The sequence below is a fragment of the Tursiops truncatus genome, chromosome X (assembly GCF_011762595.2).
Source record: "Tursiops truncatus isolate mTurTru1 chromosome X, mTurTru1.mat.Y, whole genome shotgun sequence".
Classification (NCBI taxonomy): domain Eukaryota; kingdom Metazoa; phylum Chordata; class Mammalia; order Artiodactyla; family Delphinidae; genus Tursiops; species Tursiops truncatus.
The window spans coordinates 36,330,075-36,348,283 of record NC_047055.1 but is presented as its reverse complement, the minus strand read 5'-3'; the positions used below and the strand labels follow the sequence as shown (position 1 = coordinate 36,348,283).

The following is an 18,209-nucleotide window of genomic DNA, read 5'->3' as shown; positions in this document are numbered from 1 at the left end:
TATAGGTTTTTAGGTATACTACACATCACTCTGTAAGTCAGTCGTGTAACACTTATAGTGCCTATATGAGTGCGGGCACGTGGTATTTAAGTTTGGCTAAGCTTTGGGAGAGTAGTGAATGCCAATATTGAGGTTTCTCTTAAATATGTATATGTAAACTGGACAGCTTTAAATAGGATTTGGTTTTGTTTCCAAAAGAGAGGAAAATTCTACCAATTTTGGTTTATTTCTCAAAGATCAAACCAGAAATATTATTCTGAGTTCTTCTTTAAAATAATTTCTTGGTAATGCTATTCACTACCTCCTATCCCCCAAACTGGAGCAATACAATCATAAAATCATTTCCTACTTGTCCACTTTTGTGCTCAAAATTGCACTAGTTGCCTGGGAGTGGTAGTATTAAGTCCAAAGCGGTGTAAGTCCTGGCCCTTGCTCATTACGAGTTAACACTTGTGAGACCATCAGCACACAAGATAGATCCAGTGTTTTCAAACTTTGTTTGCAGGAGAAGGTGGCAGCAAAACCATTTCTTCAAATAAACACTCATGCAGACTTCCCATATATAGACACTAAAGTGGAACTGCTCTGGCTGAAGCAGGGATTGGGGGTGCCCAGAGTCCCACCCTGGACTTCCTGGAATCCCACTCCCAAAGTGACCACTGGACCTTTTCCGATGAAAAGCCTGTGGAAATACCTAAGTGCTATGGTGTGCACTGCAAGCAATAAATGCGATAGCAGTTCAGAGCGAGTGCAAAATGGTCCACAGTTACTAGGGGAGGCTTTGTGGAGATTAGACTTAAGCTGGACCTTATGTCAGGGATCTGGAAACAAAGGAGAAAGAATGGAGGTCATTCTGGGCTGGGGAACCACATGATAAAAGATAAAGAGGTAGAAATGAAAGGACTTTGGGAGAGGAGAGACTGCCAAAAAAAAGGACACTCACCTGAGTGGGGCACAGAGTACTCGCTGGCTAAACGGGCCACAGTAGTACAGGGTCTGACAAATCAGGCAAAGTAGTTTTGATTTGATTTGACAGGAAACTGGAGGCCACTGCAGGTCAGAAAAAAACAGTGCCAAATGGAAAGGAACTGCAGAAACAGCCTCAGGGAGAATAATGTCTCTCCAGGAACTTGCCTTCAGCTGAGAAAGCTATTTTGGAGAGTGGCAGTATATTTCAACTACAAAAATTAAAATATTAGTTCACTTTGAGGAGACAAATTGAAGTGCATCCTTCTGCAACTCTTGTGGAAATGGACTACTGACCCCAAGAGAGTTGTGCGTTTTTACACCAACTACTATAAAATGGTTGGCTTAATCCTTAATCCTGCCTCTGCTTTTGTTCATGTCCTTCAACTGAGTGTGGTGAAATGAGCAAGAAACTACAGGTGAAAAGACCTGGGTTTCAGACCCCATCTCTGTCACTGACTGGCGGCTGTGTAACCTTGGGCAAAACAATCTGTCTGAGCTGAGGATCTGACTAGATCAGTAGCCCTTAACTTCCTAGAGGTGATGGGCCCCTTTCAGCATCCAATGAGAACTATGAACCCAGTTCCCCTCAGAAAGATATGCAAAATGGTATACACAAATTCAGGGGATTCCTGAGTTCCCTGGAATCCATCCATGAACACCAAAGGGTGACACCACCCTTACACTAAAAATTTCTGGCCTAGATGATTTCCTGGGGCCCTTCCAACTTTAATTTTATGATTTACTATACCTAGAAATTGCTTTCTCAGTCTCTTTGACAAGTCTGGTCATTCATTTTTTCAAGACAAGGTACATCAAGTGTCTATCATAGTGCCTAATCCTCAATATGCAAGATTCCCTCTAACAATCCTCTCCTCCATCAGACGTTCCATGACTACCCAAATCCTTGATAATCTTTCCTTTTTCTAATTTCCCACATCACTTGAAATGTCTACCACTCATTCTGATCCTTGATTATACCATCATTTTTAAACATCTAAGCACCTAAGTATAGGGCACAGACCAGGAGTTCTCAACCCTATCAAACCCAACACCTCTTTGTTATAACAAATACTTCATAATACTCCTTTATAAACCTTAAAGGAGAGTCACAGATGATAGTCTCAGATGATAGTCTACCCACACACACAATTTTTTAAAATAATTCTTTACTGGTAATATAAAGAAGTACTGAAAGGAAATCAATTCAAAATAAATACTTATTTCAATATGTAAATTATCAGGGACAATACCAGAAGTACCACCTCAGGCTCACCCTTGGGGCTGAAGAAGTAGAAGACAGCTTTTGAAGAGCTTACAATCTAGCTAGATTTAAACTGTATTGTATGTGTTCAGTCATTCATGTTGTTACATACACTTAATTTTTTAAACAGATTTGCCTTAAGTCTTGGAGGTAGGGAAACATCTACTTAATCCTCGTAGTACAGAGACACATACACATAAACACACACACACACACACACACACACACACACACACACACACACACACAGAGTACACAAGGCTCAAAAAACATTCAGGTAAAGAGAGATCAGAGAGGTCATTTAGTCCAGAAGTTTTCTAATTCTTTCTGGTGGTACTGGGGGCAGGGGGCGAGGCATGGCTCATTCATTTGAATAAAATCTTATGTGGACGTGAAAACACAAGTACAGATAAAAGCAAAAGGCAGAGTTGCTTTGGTGGGAGCACACTGGAACCTCCATTTCAGCTGAATATTTGAGCCACTGATATCGTCTGATCTTTCATCTCAAAGAGAAGCAAATGTTGTGACAGTACAAACTGTAACCAAGGCCTGTCCCCAGTGTTACATCCAGCCTATTGATACATTCGTTAAAAAAAAAAAAGATCTGAATACCTACTATGTGTAAGTTTTGAACACTTAACACAAAGATGAGTAAAACATGTTCTCAATCCTTTACATGCACGTGTGCATGTACATATGTGTCCATATGTATGGCAGGGTGCAGGGAGATGAGTTCACAAATATATACAGTAGAATATGATAGATCCCATCAGAGAAACAAGAACGAAACGCTAAAGGTATTCAAAAGAGGGATGAGATTACATCCAGTTTGGGGGGGACAAAAAGAGGGAGGAAGGAGAACCATCCAGAAAGGTTTCACAAAATAGCACAGTATTTGGAGTCGGTATGAAGGATGGATATGTTTTCAAAAGGAGAGGACAAAGACTGGGAAATGAGGACAGTCCTCGTGGACTGGGGAATGGATGGGGGCAGAACTGCAGGATGTATCAGAAAACAGCAAGTAGAGTGGCAGATGCTTTCGAGCTTTCTGTGGAAAGTGCTGTTCCCCTTTTATGATCTAAGTCAATGGGAAAATTGAATTATTTCAGAGTCAACGTTACTAGAACGCCACTATACTATAAGAGACACGTGTATGATGATTTGGCAACTCAAGACTATGCACCCCGCTATTATGTTGGGGGAAAATGAACTGTTCTCTAAAGAAGAGAAAGTCTGATATCCTGGGTGGTACATGGACTAAACAAAGTTAGGAGGTCTGGCTTCTAACCTCAGCGTCTGCTCTTACGTGTGACTTCGTATGAGATATGTGACCTCTCACCTAAAAGCTCTGTACCAGTGGCATTGCGTGTAAAACAGGAATACCGCTTGTGTTATCTACTTCGTGCCACTGTTGGGAGAATCCTTCGTCTGATCCAGCTTCAATTTCATGAGCATTAATAATCAGTTCCTGGAATACACTTTCGACCTGCTTGCATCTCTCCCTCTTCATTGTACTCACTCAGCTAAACCACAACCTGGTTAAATCCCGTCCGCCACCTAATCTGCACCCATCCCCATGCAGCTGAATTTGGCTAGAGAAAAACCCAGCTGTGCTGAACGCCCCCCTTTAGATCCATGATTGCTCCCTCAAAGGGACCCTTGAAGCTGCACGGAAACCATGCTGCCCTGGCATCCACTAGGCCATCCAGAGGCTTGCTCTCCTGGGGTTTGCTCTCCTGGGGTTACACTTTGTTCTCTCTCTTCAGACCACCGAGGCTCCTCTGCCATCCTCATCCTCAGCTGCTGACCTGGCTTACCAGTTGGCTGAGAAAACTAAAACCGTCTGAAGAGAACTTCCACAGACTCCCACCAGTGTGTCTCCCCATCTACTCGGATCTGTGGCCATGTGCTCTCTTCTCTCCCATGACTAGAGATGGACTAGTGATGCTCCTAGCTAAGGCCAACCCCTTCACTTGCGTGTGACACCCCTGTCTAGACCAGAAAGACCTGGCGGTGCCACTCTACTGATTCTTCCCTCTCTCTCCAGCCTCATTAATTTTTCCGGCTCGAATCGGTTCCATCAGCATCCTAACAGGCTTTTATTTCTTTCATCTTAAAAACCACTCCCTCTCTGTAGGAGAAGGAGAAGAGTTGTCTCTGTGCTCTCTCACCCAGCTCCCTCCTCCTATTTTCTCTTGAACCCACTACGCTCAGGCTTTCCCCTCTACCATTCCACAAAATTGCTCTGATCAAGTTCACTGATGACTTCCATGTTGTCAGATCCCAAGGTCAATTAAAGCTCAGTCCTCATCCCCTTTGACCCACTACCAGCCTTTAGCCCCGTTGACTCCTCTCCTCCTGCTGGAAACTTCTTCACTTGGCTTCCAGCAGACCCCATTCTTCAGGTTTTCTTCCGACTTTCCTGGCCATTCCTTCTCCATCTTCTTTGCTGCTTCTTCCTCATCTCCCTGACCTCTAAACGCTATAGTGCTCAGTCCTTGAACCTTTTCTTTATCTATGCTCACTCCCATGGTGATCTCATTTAGTCTCACAGCTTTAATTAGCATATATATGGTGATGACTCTCAAAATGTCCCCCCTTAGCCTGGAGGTCTCCCTTAGGCACCTAGGTTTGTATATCCAACTGTTTCCTCAACAGATCCATTTAGATATCAGTTACATATTCAAATTTAATACATATGTTGAAAATTGAGCCACTGATCGTCCTCCCACAAACCTAGCACACCCAGTCTTGCCCATTTCTGTAGTTCCAGTTGCTTTGACCAAAAGCCTTCAATGACCAGGTTCACTTTCACTCCCCTCTCTTTCTCACACATTCCACACCCAATTCAACAGCAAATCCTACCAGCTCTACTTACAAAACAGATATCAAATTCAACTACTTCTCACCACCTCTACTGCTACCATCCTGGCTCAAGCCACTATCCTCTCTCACCTGGATCAATGCAATAGCCAATCCGATCTCCCTGCTTCCACCTTTATAATAAATTCTAAACTCAGCAGCCAGAGTGCTCTAGTTCAAGTTCAAGTTAGACCATACCATTCCTCTGCTCCAAACCTTTCAAAGAATCCCCATATGACTCATTCAGAAATACAGTCCTTACTCAGACCTAGGAGACGGCATCTGTCCTCCACCTCAAGTTTCCATCTTCATCTCCGACACTTTTCCCTGCCTCATTCTGCTACCGTCCCACTTGTTCCTTGCTGTTTCTGGGACACACCAAGCATGACCCTGCCTCAGGGTCCTTGTACATGCTATTCTCTTTGCCTGGAATGTTCTTCTAAGATACCTGCACAGCTTATTCTCTCACCTTCTTTTTGTCTTTACTCAAATGTCACCTTCTCAGTGAGGCCTTCTCTAGCCACTCCAAAATTGAACCCCAAGACCTCCTATCCCTTTCTCGCTTTATTATTCTCCTTAGTACTTGTAACTACTATGTCATATGCTTTATTTTTCATGTTTATTTATGAATGCCCCCATTAGAAGATAAAAGCTCCATGAGGCAGAGAGTTTATTGTTTGCTGCTGAATCCTCCTACAACAGTACCTCTGTGTGTTAACTGTTCAATAAACTTGTTGACTGAAATAAGAATGGACATGGAGGGACTTCCCTGGTGGTCCAGAGGTTAAGAATCCGCCTGCCAAGGCAGGGGACATGGGTTAGATCCCTGGTCCGGGAAGATCCCATATGCCGCAGGGCGACTAAGCCTGTGCGCCACAACTACTGAGCCTGCGCTCTAGAGCCCATGAGCCACAACTACTGAGCCCATGTGCCACAACTACTGAAGCCCGAGCGCCTACAGCCCGTGCTCCGCAATGAGAAGCCACCGCAATGAGAAGCGTGCACACTGCAATGAAGAGTAGCCCCCGCTCGCCGCAACTAGAGAAAGCCCGTGCGCAGCAATGAAGACCCAGCGCAGCCAAAAAAAAAAAAAAAAAAAAACGGAATGGACATGGATTGCTCTGAAACTATAAAGTAAAAATGGACGTACGTGCAATAGCCGGAAGACAACCAACCTTAGTCATCTTCTTAAAAAATCACTTGTCCATGCCAACACTCTAGGAAATGGTATACTCTTAAAAGCCCCTGGTAATTAATTTGAACACGCATTTAGTTGCTTGAGAGAAAATATGAAACTGGAAAAACTGCCTGTTACATGGAGGGAAAAGACAGTTGTTATAAAAGCAAGAGGGTTACAGAATTTTTACTATGTGCTTTTTCACGGATGCCTTTCAGAGAGGAGTGCTGTCCTGCCACGTATGAAGAGAAATACTGCTGTCCCACCAGGAGGACGTAAACTCTGAGTTGCGCTTCCTTGAAATCAAGGGATGCATTTGTATTTCAGCTGTAAAAGGGCAGGGCATCAGCTTCAGTCAGGGGATAGCTAATCATTCCTGTTGATGTTCGGCATTCTATATGAGAATCAGATTAATAACCACTTGTTGAGCCTGCACTAGGAGCTAGGCACTGTGCTCAGTCCTTTAGATACATTATTTCATTTAGTCCATCAGAAAACCCTTTTGAAGTAATACCCTGATGACATAGCTGGTGATATAACAGTCTCAGACAGATCATTTGCCCAAGTTAACACAGCTAAGTAGGGATTTGGACCCAGGTCTATCTGATTTTAAAGTCCATACTTTCCGCTGTACTGTCTGTGACCTTGGTCATACTGGTATAATCTAAATGGGTGAGAGTGACAAACTTTGTATATGAAAAAAATCCTGATGACAACTTTGAGCACTGATCTGTCCTACAGCCTAAGGCATTTTTATAGGGAAAAAAAGCCCTTTAGGTGTCTAGTAAGTCCTAGAAGTGTAAGTGAAAATCAGGTGCAATTTTTTTTAAATTTTGAGGTCAAGTTTAATGTTAAGCATTTCATTCCAGTTACTTCAAACGCTCTGAAATAGCTAGGTTAAACACAAAAAGCATTAGTAATACATTAAGCTCCAGTACACAAAGTAAACAAACACTACATACTGATTAAAGTCTGAATTTAAAAGATACCATCTCTCCCAGCAGCACAGAGAAAAACTAATAAACTGAAGTCAATGCCAAGACACTTCTTTTCAAAAGTTTTATAAAATAGACTAAACCAAGGAAGGATGCACACATCTACCAAGCTGAAACACGTGGTAGGGCAAATTAACTTCATCTGTCCTTGATATAATAATACCTTATGAAAACATACAAAATATAAACTTGATAATCAATGGTTAACTATGTCAGTGCTACTTTAAGAAATCACATTTTCAAATCATACATCACTTAAGGGTAATTTAAACACCAAATAAAGAGATAATTTGCCTTCTGAAAAGGATAAGCTGTATTCACTAAACTTTAAATCAGAAAATTATAAAAAATACAAGAGATTAAACAGGTAAGCATACCGGTTGCACTTTAGAAGATCATACTTCTACATAGATATTACATCACCAAGACTTCTGTAAAGGGCTGGGGTGCTTTTTTAAAAAATCCTATTTTCTTTCACACACTATTAAAAAGCTCCAAATGATTTTAAAACATGTAGGAGAAAGCTCATATACATGTTAAAGAAATTGGTTGCCTTTGGTTCATGAAATCAAACTTTACAGGAGCTACATTACAATATAATTAACTTTATATTTTAATATTAAAACTTACCATTAAAACATTTGTAGACAAATGACTTATTTAGCCATTTTCTTACAAAGTGGCTAAGTAAGTCACTACAACTCAGCTACCTGGCCACCATGATGTGAAACTGTATCATGGTAGAGAACAAACAAACAAACTTCACTCTGCTCTTCAGCAGTAAATATACCTTATAAGTGAGATTAATAAAAGAATTCAAAGACTGATAAATCTGTTGAAGACTGAAATCTTACAGCCATTCAGTCAACCCTTAACACTAAAACATTAAAATTAACATTTTAACATTAAAACTTTTTAAATGTTAATATTTTAAGAAAATAAAAGTCATTAAGAGTAGCTAGCAGGATCTTTTGCTATCAGGCAGTCTACAAGACTGAATAATCATGTGAAATATACAACCGTCTGCCCCTTGTAAGTCTCATCTGACTCAAAGTTAGTAAGCCAATATAATAAATATGAAATAGCTGATACAAGCAAACTTTTAACCTGGTATACAGTAATTATAATAAATACATCTGAAAACTGAAAAAAGCAAAACAAAAACACCTAGGGTGAATATATAGATGCTCTCTAACACCACATTGCACCTGTGCCTAGCTACCTTGACTAGGCGTATCTCGCAACTATGACTGATCTTTGGGTTTGTCTCTAACAAGACTAACCAAACCTGTTTACTTCATCACCTGGACAGGTATTAACTCCTGAAGTCGCCATCCTGCTAGTCTCTTCCCAGCTTTCCCCAGAAAAGAAAGCACCTCAGCTGCCATGTTGAAAATGCTCTTTCTTGTTCTAGCACGTGTTCCCTCCCATAACACCTTAAGAACATCCTCAGCATTCATTCATCAGATAATGCTTTTTCTAGGTCATCGGATAGTATATAATTGGGACCCTACTCACATGTGTTAAAGAGACCTAGTATGTTGAAATGAGATCTAGGAGCCCACGTTGTGCTTCTGCACTTCACACACACTGTGTATGTATACACACACTGTGTATGTAACACTGTGTTACATATCTCTTCCTCATTTTAAGTGATCGCAACACACGATTTTTTTTAACATCTTTATTGGAGTATAATTGCTTTCCAATGTTGTGCTAGTTTCTGCTGTATAACAAAGTGAATCAGCTATATGTATACATATATCCCCATATCCCCTCCATCTTGCATCTCCCTCCCACCCTCCCTATCCCACCCCTCTAGGTGGTCACACAGCACGGAGCTAATCTCCCTGTGTGATGCAGCTGCTTCCCACTAGCTATCTATTTTACATTTGGTACTGTATATATGTCAATGCTACTCTCTCACTTCGTCCCAGCTAGCTTTCCAAAGTTGAGAGTGGGCTGGATATAATTTAATCCAAAGCTTACATGTAAGGAATTTTGAGGCTATATCATGCTAGAAGTGGCACCTACGGACAAAGCATGATGGTACAATCCAACTTTATCAGACATCATGAAAAAGGGGAGACAAACTAAGTTCTAGGAGTTATGCGTTCAGTGCTGTAGAAGGGAAGCAGCCAGCACAATGACAATTCCGGTGTTCTACAGCTGCTGCTAAAGAGAATCTGCTACAGGTCCCTGTAGACAAAACCCTGCTGCTGCATTAGACGGCCCGTCACGCATGGTGTAGACTTTAATTTTGTCTGTAGAGTCTTCCATTTACTGGATATTTTTTCTTTATGAGCTTAACATTAGTTAATCAAAAATAACTGGGCTACAGATCTGATCTTTCAAATTAGCTCACAGTTACACATGTGTTTCATCTGAGTGAGAAATAGGCAGACTCTGTCATCTTACCTATTTGTTACTCATCTGTCTTCTATCATCTTATCTACTAATTATAATAAAGTAATACAACTGTGGGCTGCCAAACATGAACTCAGGTTCAAATAAAAATCTGTAACCAGCAGTGATACTTCCCACAGGAGTACCTCTGTGTTATAGGGAGAATTTTGCAACTTATATCTTTTTTGGCCACATGCCCTATCTTCCACCTTTGCTAGAAGAGGGACCAGTTTAATAGGTTGGTTCTCTGCTAATGTTGTTTCCCAGTACTTCACACTGTTAAAAGTTATGCAGCAATGTAGTCCTAAACCATTTCTTACAAAATGGCTAATTAAGTCACTACAACTCAGCTTCCTGGCCACCATGATGTGAAACTGTATCATGGTAGAAAACAAAACAAAACAAAAAAGCTTCACTCTGCTCTTCAGTAGTAAATATTCATTATAAATTAGGTTAATAAAAGAACTCAAAGAGTGATAAATCTGTTGAAGACTGAAAGCTTATAGCCATTCAGTCAACTCTTAAATATTAGTGTTGGTAAGAAAAGGGCACAGGTATTTCAGACAATGAAAAATTCAATACGTATTTTTTATTAACATTATTATTAATTCAATATGTATTTAAATTATTGACATTGCATTAGTGTGTGCCTGACATTTGAGAAATTAAAGAATTCTTAACTAAAGAAGGAAGCCACATGAAGTCAAATACAAGAAGCCATGGAAAAGTACTCCTAGAGATAATGTCTCCACGTTAGGGATGGGTAATACTTTCCATTCTGTTCTCTCTTCACGTTCATTTGTTTACCTGGCCTATGCGAGCTTCACAAACGTGAGTGAGGCAAAGGGAGATGAGGGAATTAGGTATTTCTGTTTTGAAGTGTGTTTGGGGATAGCCAAGGCAGAGCTATGCCAATTGAAGAGGAGTCTCCAAGGTGTCTGTTGACACCTGAACACAACTGGCCACAACTGGCCTCTCGCTAAGGCTCCTGGCAACTCCAGCTCTTCACCTTGGTAGTTTTTTCTGTTACACATCTAGATGGGCTGCAGGCCAACTACTGTTAGTATTTATCTATGTGTGTAGATGTGTGTGTGTGTGTGGGGGGGGGGGAGAGAGAGAGAGAGAGAGAGAGAGAACAGACTCTCTGGATAAATAACTATAGAAGCCTGAATACTACAGCCCTCACAATTGCACTATGGTCTATTTCCCAAAGGAAACACTAAACTTATTGGTATCTTCTTTGTCAATCATGGAAATAGCATGCTGCCTATGTAGCTGAATTCAGGGACAACTAATTCTGGCCTGTTGATGAAAATCTTTGGTCATGTTCAACATTTTTCTAATGCAGGCTGACCAGTAGACTTTAAACCTTAGCTTTACAAGAACACTGAGTGTTCTGAATTAGCACATAAGAACTACTAGATCTTCTGTTTCAATTTCATAACCTATTATAATGAAAGCAATTCTCAGAAGAGCAGAAATACAAGAGAGGCAGCATTGTATACAGGGCTTTTGGTCCTAGCTCAGCAGCTTGCTGAGCTGCACTACCTGGAACAAATTAAATAACCTCCTGTCTGTTTCCTCATCTGTACAATGAGAAAGTTGGATTCAGATTTTAAGATATCATGGACCAATAAAAGTTTTAAAAACAAAGAAGGCAGCAATGACACAGCTGCCAATTTTTTTTTGGCCAGGTATGGACATAAAAACAAAAACCATAAACCTATCATTTACTATCACTATCATTTCATAAAATACAGAATGGGTCTAACTCCTCAAAATTAGGAGGCTGTATCTTATAATAAGAAGCAATCATTTAAATGGAAAAAGTTTAGCTTTAAAAATCTCATGGCCTGTTGTCTTTATTCTCCTCACTTCACCATGGACCAGTAAAAACGCTTCACTGGTGAGGGCACGGTCTATATATAGGTCAATGTTTGGGAACCCCTGGACTAGGTAATTTTCAAGGTCCAAGGCTCAAACACTAAAATTCTAACTTTAGGTGCTCTGTTGCATTTCTTTCATTCTATATTATAGTCTAGAGTAGATGCCTCAGTAAAGGACAGTAGAGATGCTTAGATTTTTGAAGATCAGAAATATATGTAAAACAGTTTGAGAAACAGTAACTAGAATAAGCTTCAATTTACTGGAGAAAATATACAGATTCAACTTCATCGATATTAATGAACCAGTCACTGGACACTTACACTTATTAAGCTCATTTTACAGATGAGGAAATTGAGGCAAAGGGAAGCTAAACAGCTTGCCAAAGACACACCGCCTCAGTAGCCAGAATTGGAACTCCAATCTGTGACTCTATTTTTTGGTAATACTCAAAAGAAAAAGATTGTATTTAGATTTTAAGCGTCACTTCCCCTTTCATAAGTGAGTGACAGTTTAAATTTTAGAAGTTGCCCAGAGTAAAAAGCTTTCCTATTTTACTTTCCCAAATATTGCCTTTTTAACACAAACATAAATACTGGCAGGGCTTTTCTAATATAAAGAGAGGAAAAATGCCTGTTAGTTTGGTCACTTAGTTTTCTCCAAAAGCTGACAAGATGGCAAATTTAGAATTTTTAAAGGACAAATACTTACAGATTTCCTCTTTTTCTCTTAAGAAGAACCCGTGTATCTTTCGTGACTCCGATCTGCAATAAGAGACAACATTTATGTATAGTGACATGAGAAAAGATCCCCTTTAAAAAGAAACCTCGGACTTCCCTGGTGGCGCAGTGGTTAAGAATCTTCCTGCCAGTGCAGGGGACACTGGTTCAAGCCCTGGTCCGGGAAGATCCCACATGCTGCAGAGCAACTAAGCCCGTGCACCACAACTACTCAGCCTGCGCTCTAGAGCCCGCAAACCACAACTACTGAGCCCGCGTGCCACAACTACTGTAGCCCATGCACACAGAGCCCGTGTTCCGCAGCAAGAAAAGCCACCGCAATGAGAAGCCCACGCACCGCAACAAAGAGTAGCCCCCGCTCGCCACAACTAGACAAAGTCTGCACACAGCAACGAAGACCGAATGCACCCAAAAATAAAAATAAAAATAAAATTTTAAAAATAAATAACTAAATAAAAAGAAACCTCACATGCTGTTTCACATTACCTGTGCATGATAAGCCAGGTAGTTCATGATAAGCCAGGTACCAAAGGAAAAACAAGAAATGACTAAAAGTTGTGCTATTGGGATCTCACAAAAGTAACTGAGCCTGGCTCAAAGAAACAATATTCAAAACTTTACAAGTGGGGTTTACCCCAGGAATGCAAGGATTCTTCAATATATGCAAACTAATCAGTGTGATACACCATATTAACAAACTGAAGGAGAAAAACCATATGATCATCTCAATAGATGCAGAAAAAGCTTCTGACAAAATTCAACACCGATTTATGATAAAAACCCTCCAGAAAGTGGGCATAGAGGGAACCTATCTCAACATAATAAAGGCCATATATCACAAACCCATAGCCAAATTGTTCTCAATGGTGAAAACCTGAAACCATGGCCTCTAAGATCAGGAACAAGACAAGGTTGTCCACTCTCACCACTGTTATTCAACATAGTTCTGGAAGTTTTAGCCACAGCAATCAGAGAAGAAAAAGAAATAAAAGGAATCCAAATTGGCAAAGAACAAGTAAAGCTGTCACTGTTTGCAGATGACATGATACTATACATAGAGAATCCTAAACATGCTACCAGAAAACTGCTAGAGCTAATCAACGAATTTGGTAAAGTAGCAGGATACAAAATTAATGCACAGAAATCTCCTGCATTCCTATATACGAAGGATGAAAAATCTGAAAGAAAAATTAAGGAAACATTCCCATTTACCACTGCAACAAAAAGAATAAAATACCAAAGTGAAGACAGTGGCATGGACATATATACACTACCAAACGTAAAACAGATAGCTAGTGGGAAGCAGCCGCATAGCACAGGGAGATCATCTAGGTGGTTTGTGACCACCTAGAGGGGTGGGATAGGGAGGGTGGGAGGGAGGGAGACGCAAGAGGGAAGAGATATGGGAACATATGCATATGAATAACTGATTCACTTTGTTATAAAGCAGAAACTAACACACCATTGTAAAGCAATTATACTCCAATAAAGATGTTTAAAAAAAAAAAAACCTAGGAATAAACCTACCTAAGGAGACAAAAGACCTGTATGCGGAAAACTATAAGACACTGATGAAAGAAATTAAAGATGATACAAACAGATGGAGAGATATACCATGTTCTTGGATTAGAAGAATCAACATTGTGAAAATGACTACATTACCCAAAGCAATCTACTTTTCAGTGCAATCCCTACCAAACTACCAATGGCACTTTTCACAGAAGTAGAACAAAAAATTTCACAATTTGTATAGAAAAATAAAAGACCCCAAATAGCCAAAGCAATCTTGAGAACACAAAACGGAGCTGGAGAAATCAGGCTCCCAGATTTCAGACTATACTACAAACCTACAGTAATCAAGACAGTATGGTACTGGCACAAAAACAGAAATATAGCTCAATGGAACAGACAGTAAGCCCAGAGATAAACCCACGCATGTGTGCTCACCTTATTTTTGATAAAGGAAGCAAGAATATACAATGGAGAAAAGACAGCCTCTTCAATAAGTGGTACTGGGAAAACTGGACAGTTACAAGCACCATTATGTTTTAGAATGATGATAATCAATTTTAGCCAAACAGAAAATCTTTCATTTTACTCCTAAGTCAAAAATTATTCTTTTCAATGCTAGAAGAACATATAAATTGTATATCCATGACAACAATGAATATTTCTTTATGTAGTTAAATCTGCAGTATTCAGGGGTAAGTTCTTTGTTTCACTTTCTAAGTTTTGAAGCAATGTTTATTTATACTATACCCACTGTCTTTACCCTAGCTCAAAGACAGAGTCTAGTTTGAATGTGAAGAGAAATACTTCAACTCTAGTTAGGAATTCTATTATCACTCTTTCTGTTACTTAACTTCTCCCCTTATAATTAGTATGATGAATTATGTATATAAATTATATATATACACATACACACATATAGTTTTATCATTAGTATGGTTTTATATATATCACACATACACACAATTCGCATAGCACACATATGTAAATTGTGTGTGTATAAAAATGACAAGTACCTAACCTACAATATAAGTACCAGACTTCACCTGGGACGGGAAGATAAACCACATGCATAGAAATTCCATTCCTTACTTCAAAAGTTGCACACTTTCAGAACGGAAATAGGCTTTAAAATGAGAGTAATGAACTAGTCTCTAAAAACAAACTCTCCTCCCTCTCCCCTCCAAATGGACTAAAATAGGGTCTACTTTCTAGAACATTAGGAAAGCATCTTATATGCTTCCCTACATAGCAAAATTAAGAATTTCTTTCTAATCAGTATTGATTAGTTTTACTCTTAAGGTGAATGTGGGGCTTCCCTGGTGGCGCAGTGGTTGAGAGTCCACCTGCCGATGCAGGGGACACGGGTTTGTGCCCCGGTCCGGGAAGATCCCACATGCCGCGGAGCGGCTGGGCCCGTGAGCCATGGCCGCTGAGCCTGCGCGTCCGGAGCCTGTGCTCCGCAACAGGAGAGGCCAAAACAGTGAGAGGCCCTCATACTGAAAAAAAAAAAAAAAAGATGAATGTGAGAATATTAGAAAACAAAAAAAGGTGCACTATCCCTATCCTTTTGATTACCTTGGATGAAACTAACAACAGTATCAAGAGGGAAAGGCACATTCTTTTAAAAGCTCTCAATAGAACAACTGCATTTAAATAAGAATTTTTTAAAGCAACAAATATCAAAAATCTACTTGTAAGACCCACCTAAGATACAGCTTGACTATTAGGAAACAACCACTGGGAAAGAAAAGTTTTAATAGACGAAAATTGCTGTCACATTGATAATTCTTGACTCAGGACCAGCAATCTTTTTTTTTTTTTTTGTAATTTTTAAATTTTATTTATTTATTTATACAGCAGGTACTTATTAGTCATCAATTTTATATACATCAGTGTATGCATGTCAATCCCAATTGTCCAATTCAGCACACCACCATCCACACCCCCCCGCGGCTTTCCCCCCTTGGTGTCCATACGTTTGTTCTCTACATCTGTGTCTCAATTTCTGCCCTGCAAACCAGTTCATCTGTACCATTTTTCTAGGTTCCACATACATGCGCTAATATACAATATTTGTTTTTCTCTTTCTGACTTACTTCACTCTGTATGACAGTCTTTAGATCCATCCACGTCTCAACAAATGACTCAGTTTCATTCCATTTTATGGCTGAGTAATATTCCATTGTATGTATGTATGACATCTTCTTTATCCATTCGTCTGTCAATGGGCATTTAGGTTGCTTCCATGACCTGGCTATTGTAAATAGTACTGCAATGAACGTTGGCGTGCATGTGTCTTTTTGAATTATGGTTTTCTCTGGGTATATGCCCAGAAGTGGAATTACTGGATCATATGGCAATTCTATTTTTAGTTTTTGAAGCAAACTCCATACTGCTCTCCCCAGTGGCTGTATCAATTTACATTCCCACCAACAGTGCAAGAGGGTTCCCTTTTCTCCACACCCTCTCCAGCATTTGCTGTTTGTAGATTTTCTGATGATGCCCATTCTAACTGGTGTGAGGTGATACCTCACTGTAGTTTTCATTTGCATTTCTCTAATAATTAGTGATGTTGAGCAGCTTTTCATGTGCTTCTTGGCCATCTGTATGTCTTCTTTGGATAAATGTCTATTTAGGTCTTCTGCCCATTTTTGGATTGGGTTGTTTGTTTCTTTAATATTGAGATGCATGAGCTCTTTATGTATTTTGGAGATTAATCCTTTGTTGGTTGATTCATTTGCAAATATTTTCTCTCATTCTGAGGGTTGTCTTTTCGTCTTGTCTATGGTTTCCTTTGCTGTGCAAAAGCTTTTAAGTTTGATTAGGTCCGATTTGTTTATTTTTGTTTTTATTACCATTACTCTAGGAGGTGGATCAAAAAAGATCTTGCTGTGATTTATGTTAAAGAGTGTTCTTCCTATGTTTTCCTCTAAGAGTTTTATAGTATCCGGTCTTACATTTAGGTCTTGAATCCATTTTGAGTTTATTTTTGTGTATGGTGTTAGGGAGTGATCTAATTTCATTCTTTACATGTAGCTGTCCAGTTTTCCCAGCACCATTTATTGAAGAGACTGTCTTTTCTCCATTGTATATCCTTGCCTCCTTTATCACAGATGAGTTGACCATAGGTGCGTGGGTTTATCTCTGGGCTTTCTATCTTGTTCCATTGATCTATGTTTCTGTTTTTGTGCCAGGACCATATTGTCTTGATTACTGTAGCTTTGTAGTATAGTCTGAAGTCAAGGAGTCTGATTCCGCCACCTAGGTTTTTTCCCCTCAAGACTGCTTTGGCTATTCGGGGTCTTTGTGTCTCCATACAAATTTTAAGATTTTTTGTTCTAGTTCTGTAAAAAATGCCATTGGTAATTTGATAGGGATTGCATTGAATCTGTAGACTGCTTTGGGTAGTATAGTCATTTTCACAATCTTGATTCTTCCAATCCCAGAACATGGTATATCTCTCCATCTGTTGGTATCATCTTTAATTTCTTTCATCAGTGTCTTATAGTTTTCTGCATACAGATCTTTTGTCTCCCTGGGTAGATTTATTCCAAGGTATTTTATTCTTTTTGTTGCAATGGTAAATGGGAGTGTTTCCTTAATTTCTCTTTCAGATTTTTCATCATTAGTGTAAAGGAATGCAAGAGATTTCTGTGCATTAATTTTGTACCTTGCTACTTTACCAAGTTCATTGATTAGCTCTAGCAGTTTTCTGGTGGCATCTTTAGGATTCTCTATGTATAGTATCATGTCATTTGCAGACAGTGACAGCTTTACTTCTTTTCCAATTTGGAATCCTTTTATTTCTTTTTCCTCTCTGATTGCCGTGGCTAGGACTTCCAAAACTATGTTGAATAATAGTGGTGAGAGTGGATATCCTTGTCTTGTTCCTGATCTTAGAGCAAATGCTTTCAGTTGTTCACCATTGAGAATGATGTTTGCTGTGGCTTTGTTATATATGGCCTTTATTATGTTGAGGGAGGTTCCCTCTATGCCCACTTTCTGGAGAGTTTTTATCATAAGTGGGTGTTGAATTTTGTCAAAAGCTTTTCTCTGCATCTATTGAGATGATCATATGGTTTTTATATTTTATTTTATTTTTTTTGCGTTACGCGGGCCTCTCACTGTTGTGGCCTCTCCCTTTGCGGAGCACAGGCTCCGGAGGCGCAGGCTCAGCGGCCATGGTTCACGGGCCCAGCTGCTTCGCGGTATGTGGGATCTTCCCGGACCGGGGCACGAACCCGTGTCGCCTGCATTGGCAGGCGGACTCTCAACCACTGTGCCACCAGGGAAGCCCGATCATATGGTTTTTATTCTTCCATTTGTTCATATGGTGTATCACATTGATTGATTTGCATATATTGAAGAATCCTTGCATCCCTCGGATAAATCCCACTTGATCA

At 39.8% G+C, this 18,209-nt stretch overlaps 1 protein-coding gene across 6 annotated transcripts in view; it reads right to left on the bottom strand.

Moving 5' to 3' along the window:
* Positions 1 to 18,209, bottom strand: part of ACSL4 (acyl-CoA synthetase long chain family member 4) — a 75,609-nt gene that overhangs the window by 35,368 nt on the left and 22,032 nt on the right. For 3 of the 6 annotated variants that reach the window (XM_019949579.3, XM_019949583.3, XM_019949584.3), the window contains exons 2-3: positions 12,266 to 12,318; positions 944 to 1,050 (exon numbers count right to left, since the gene is read on the bottom strand). The gene's annotated coding sequence lies outside the window, so the exon portion shown is untranslated. The remainder of the gene's footprint in view (positions 1 to 943; positions 1,051 to 12,265; positions 12,319 to 18,209) is intronic. The other 3 variants (XM_019949580.3, XM_019949581.3, XM_019949582.3) reach the window with 1 other exon arrangement.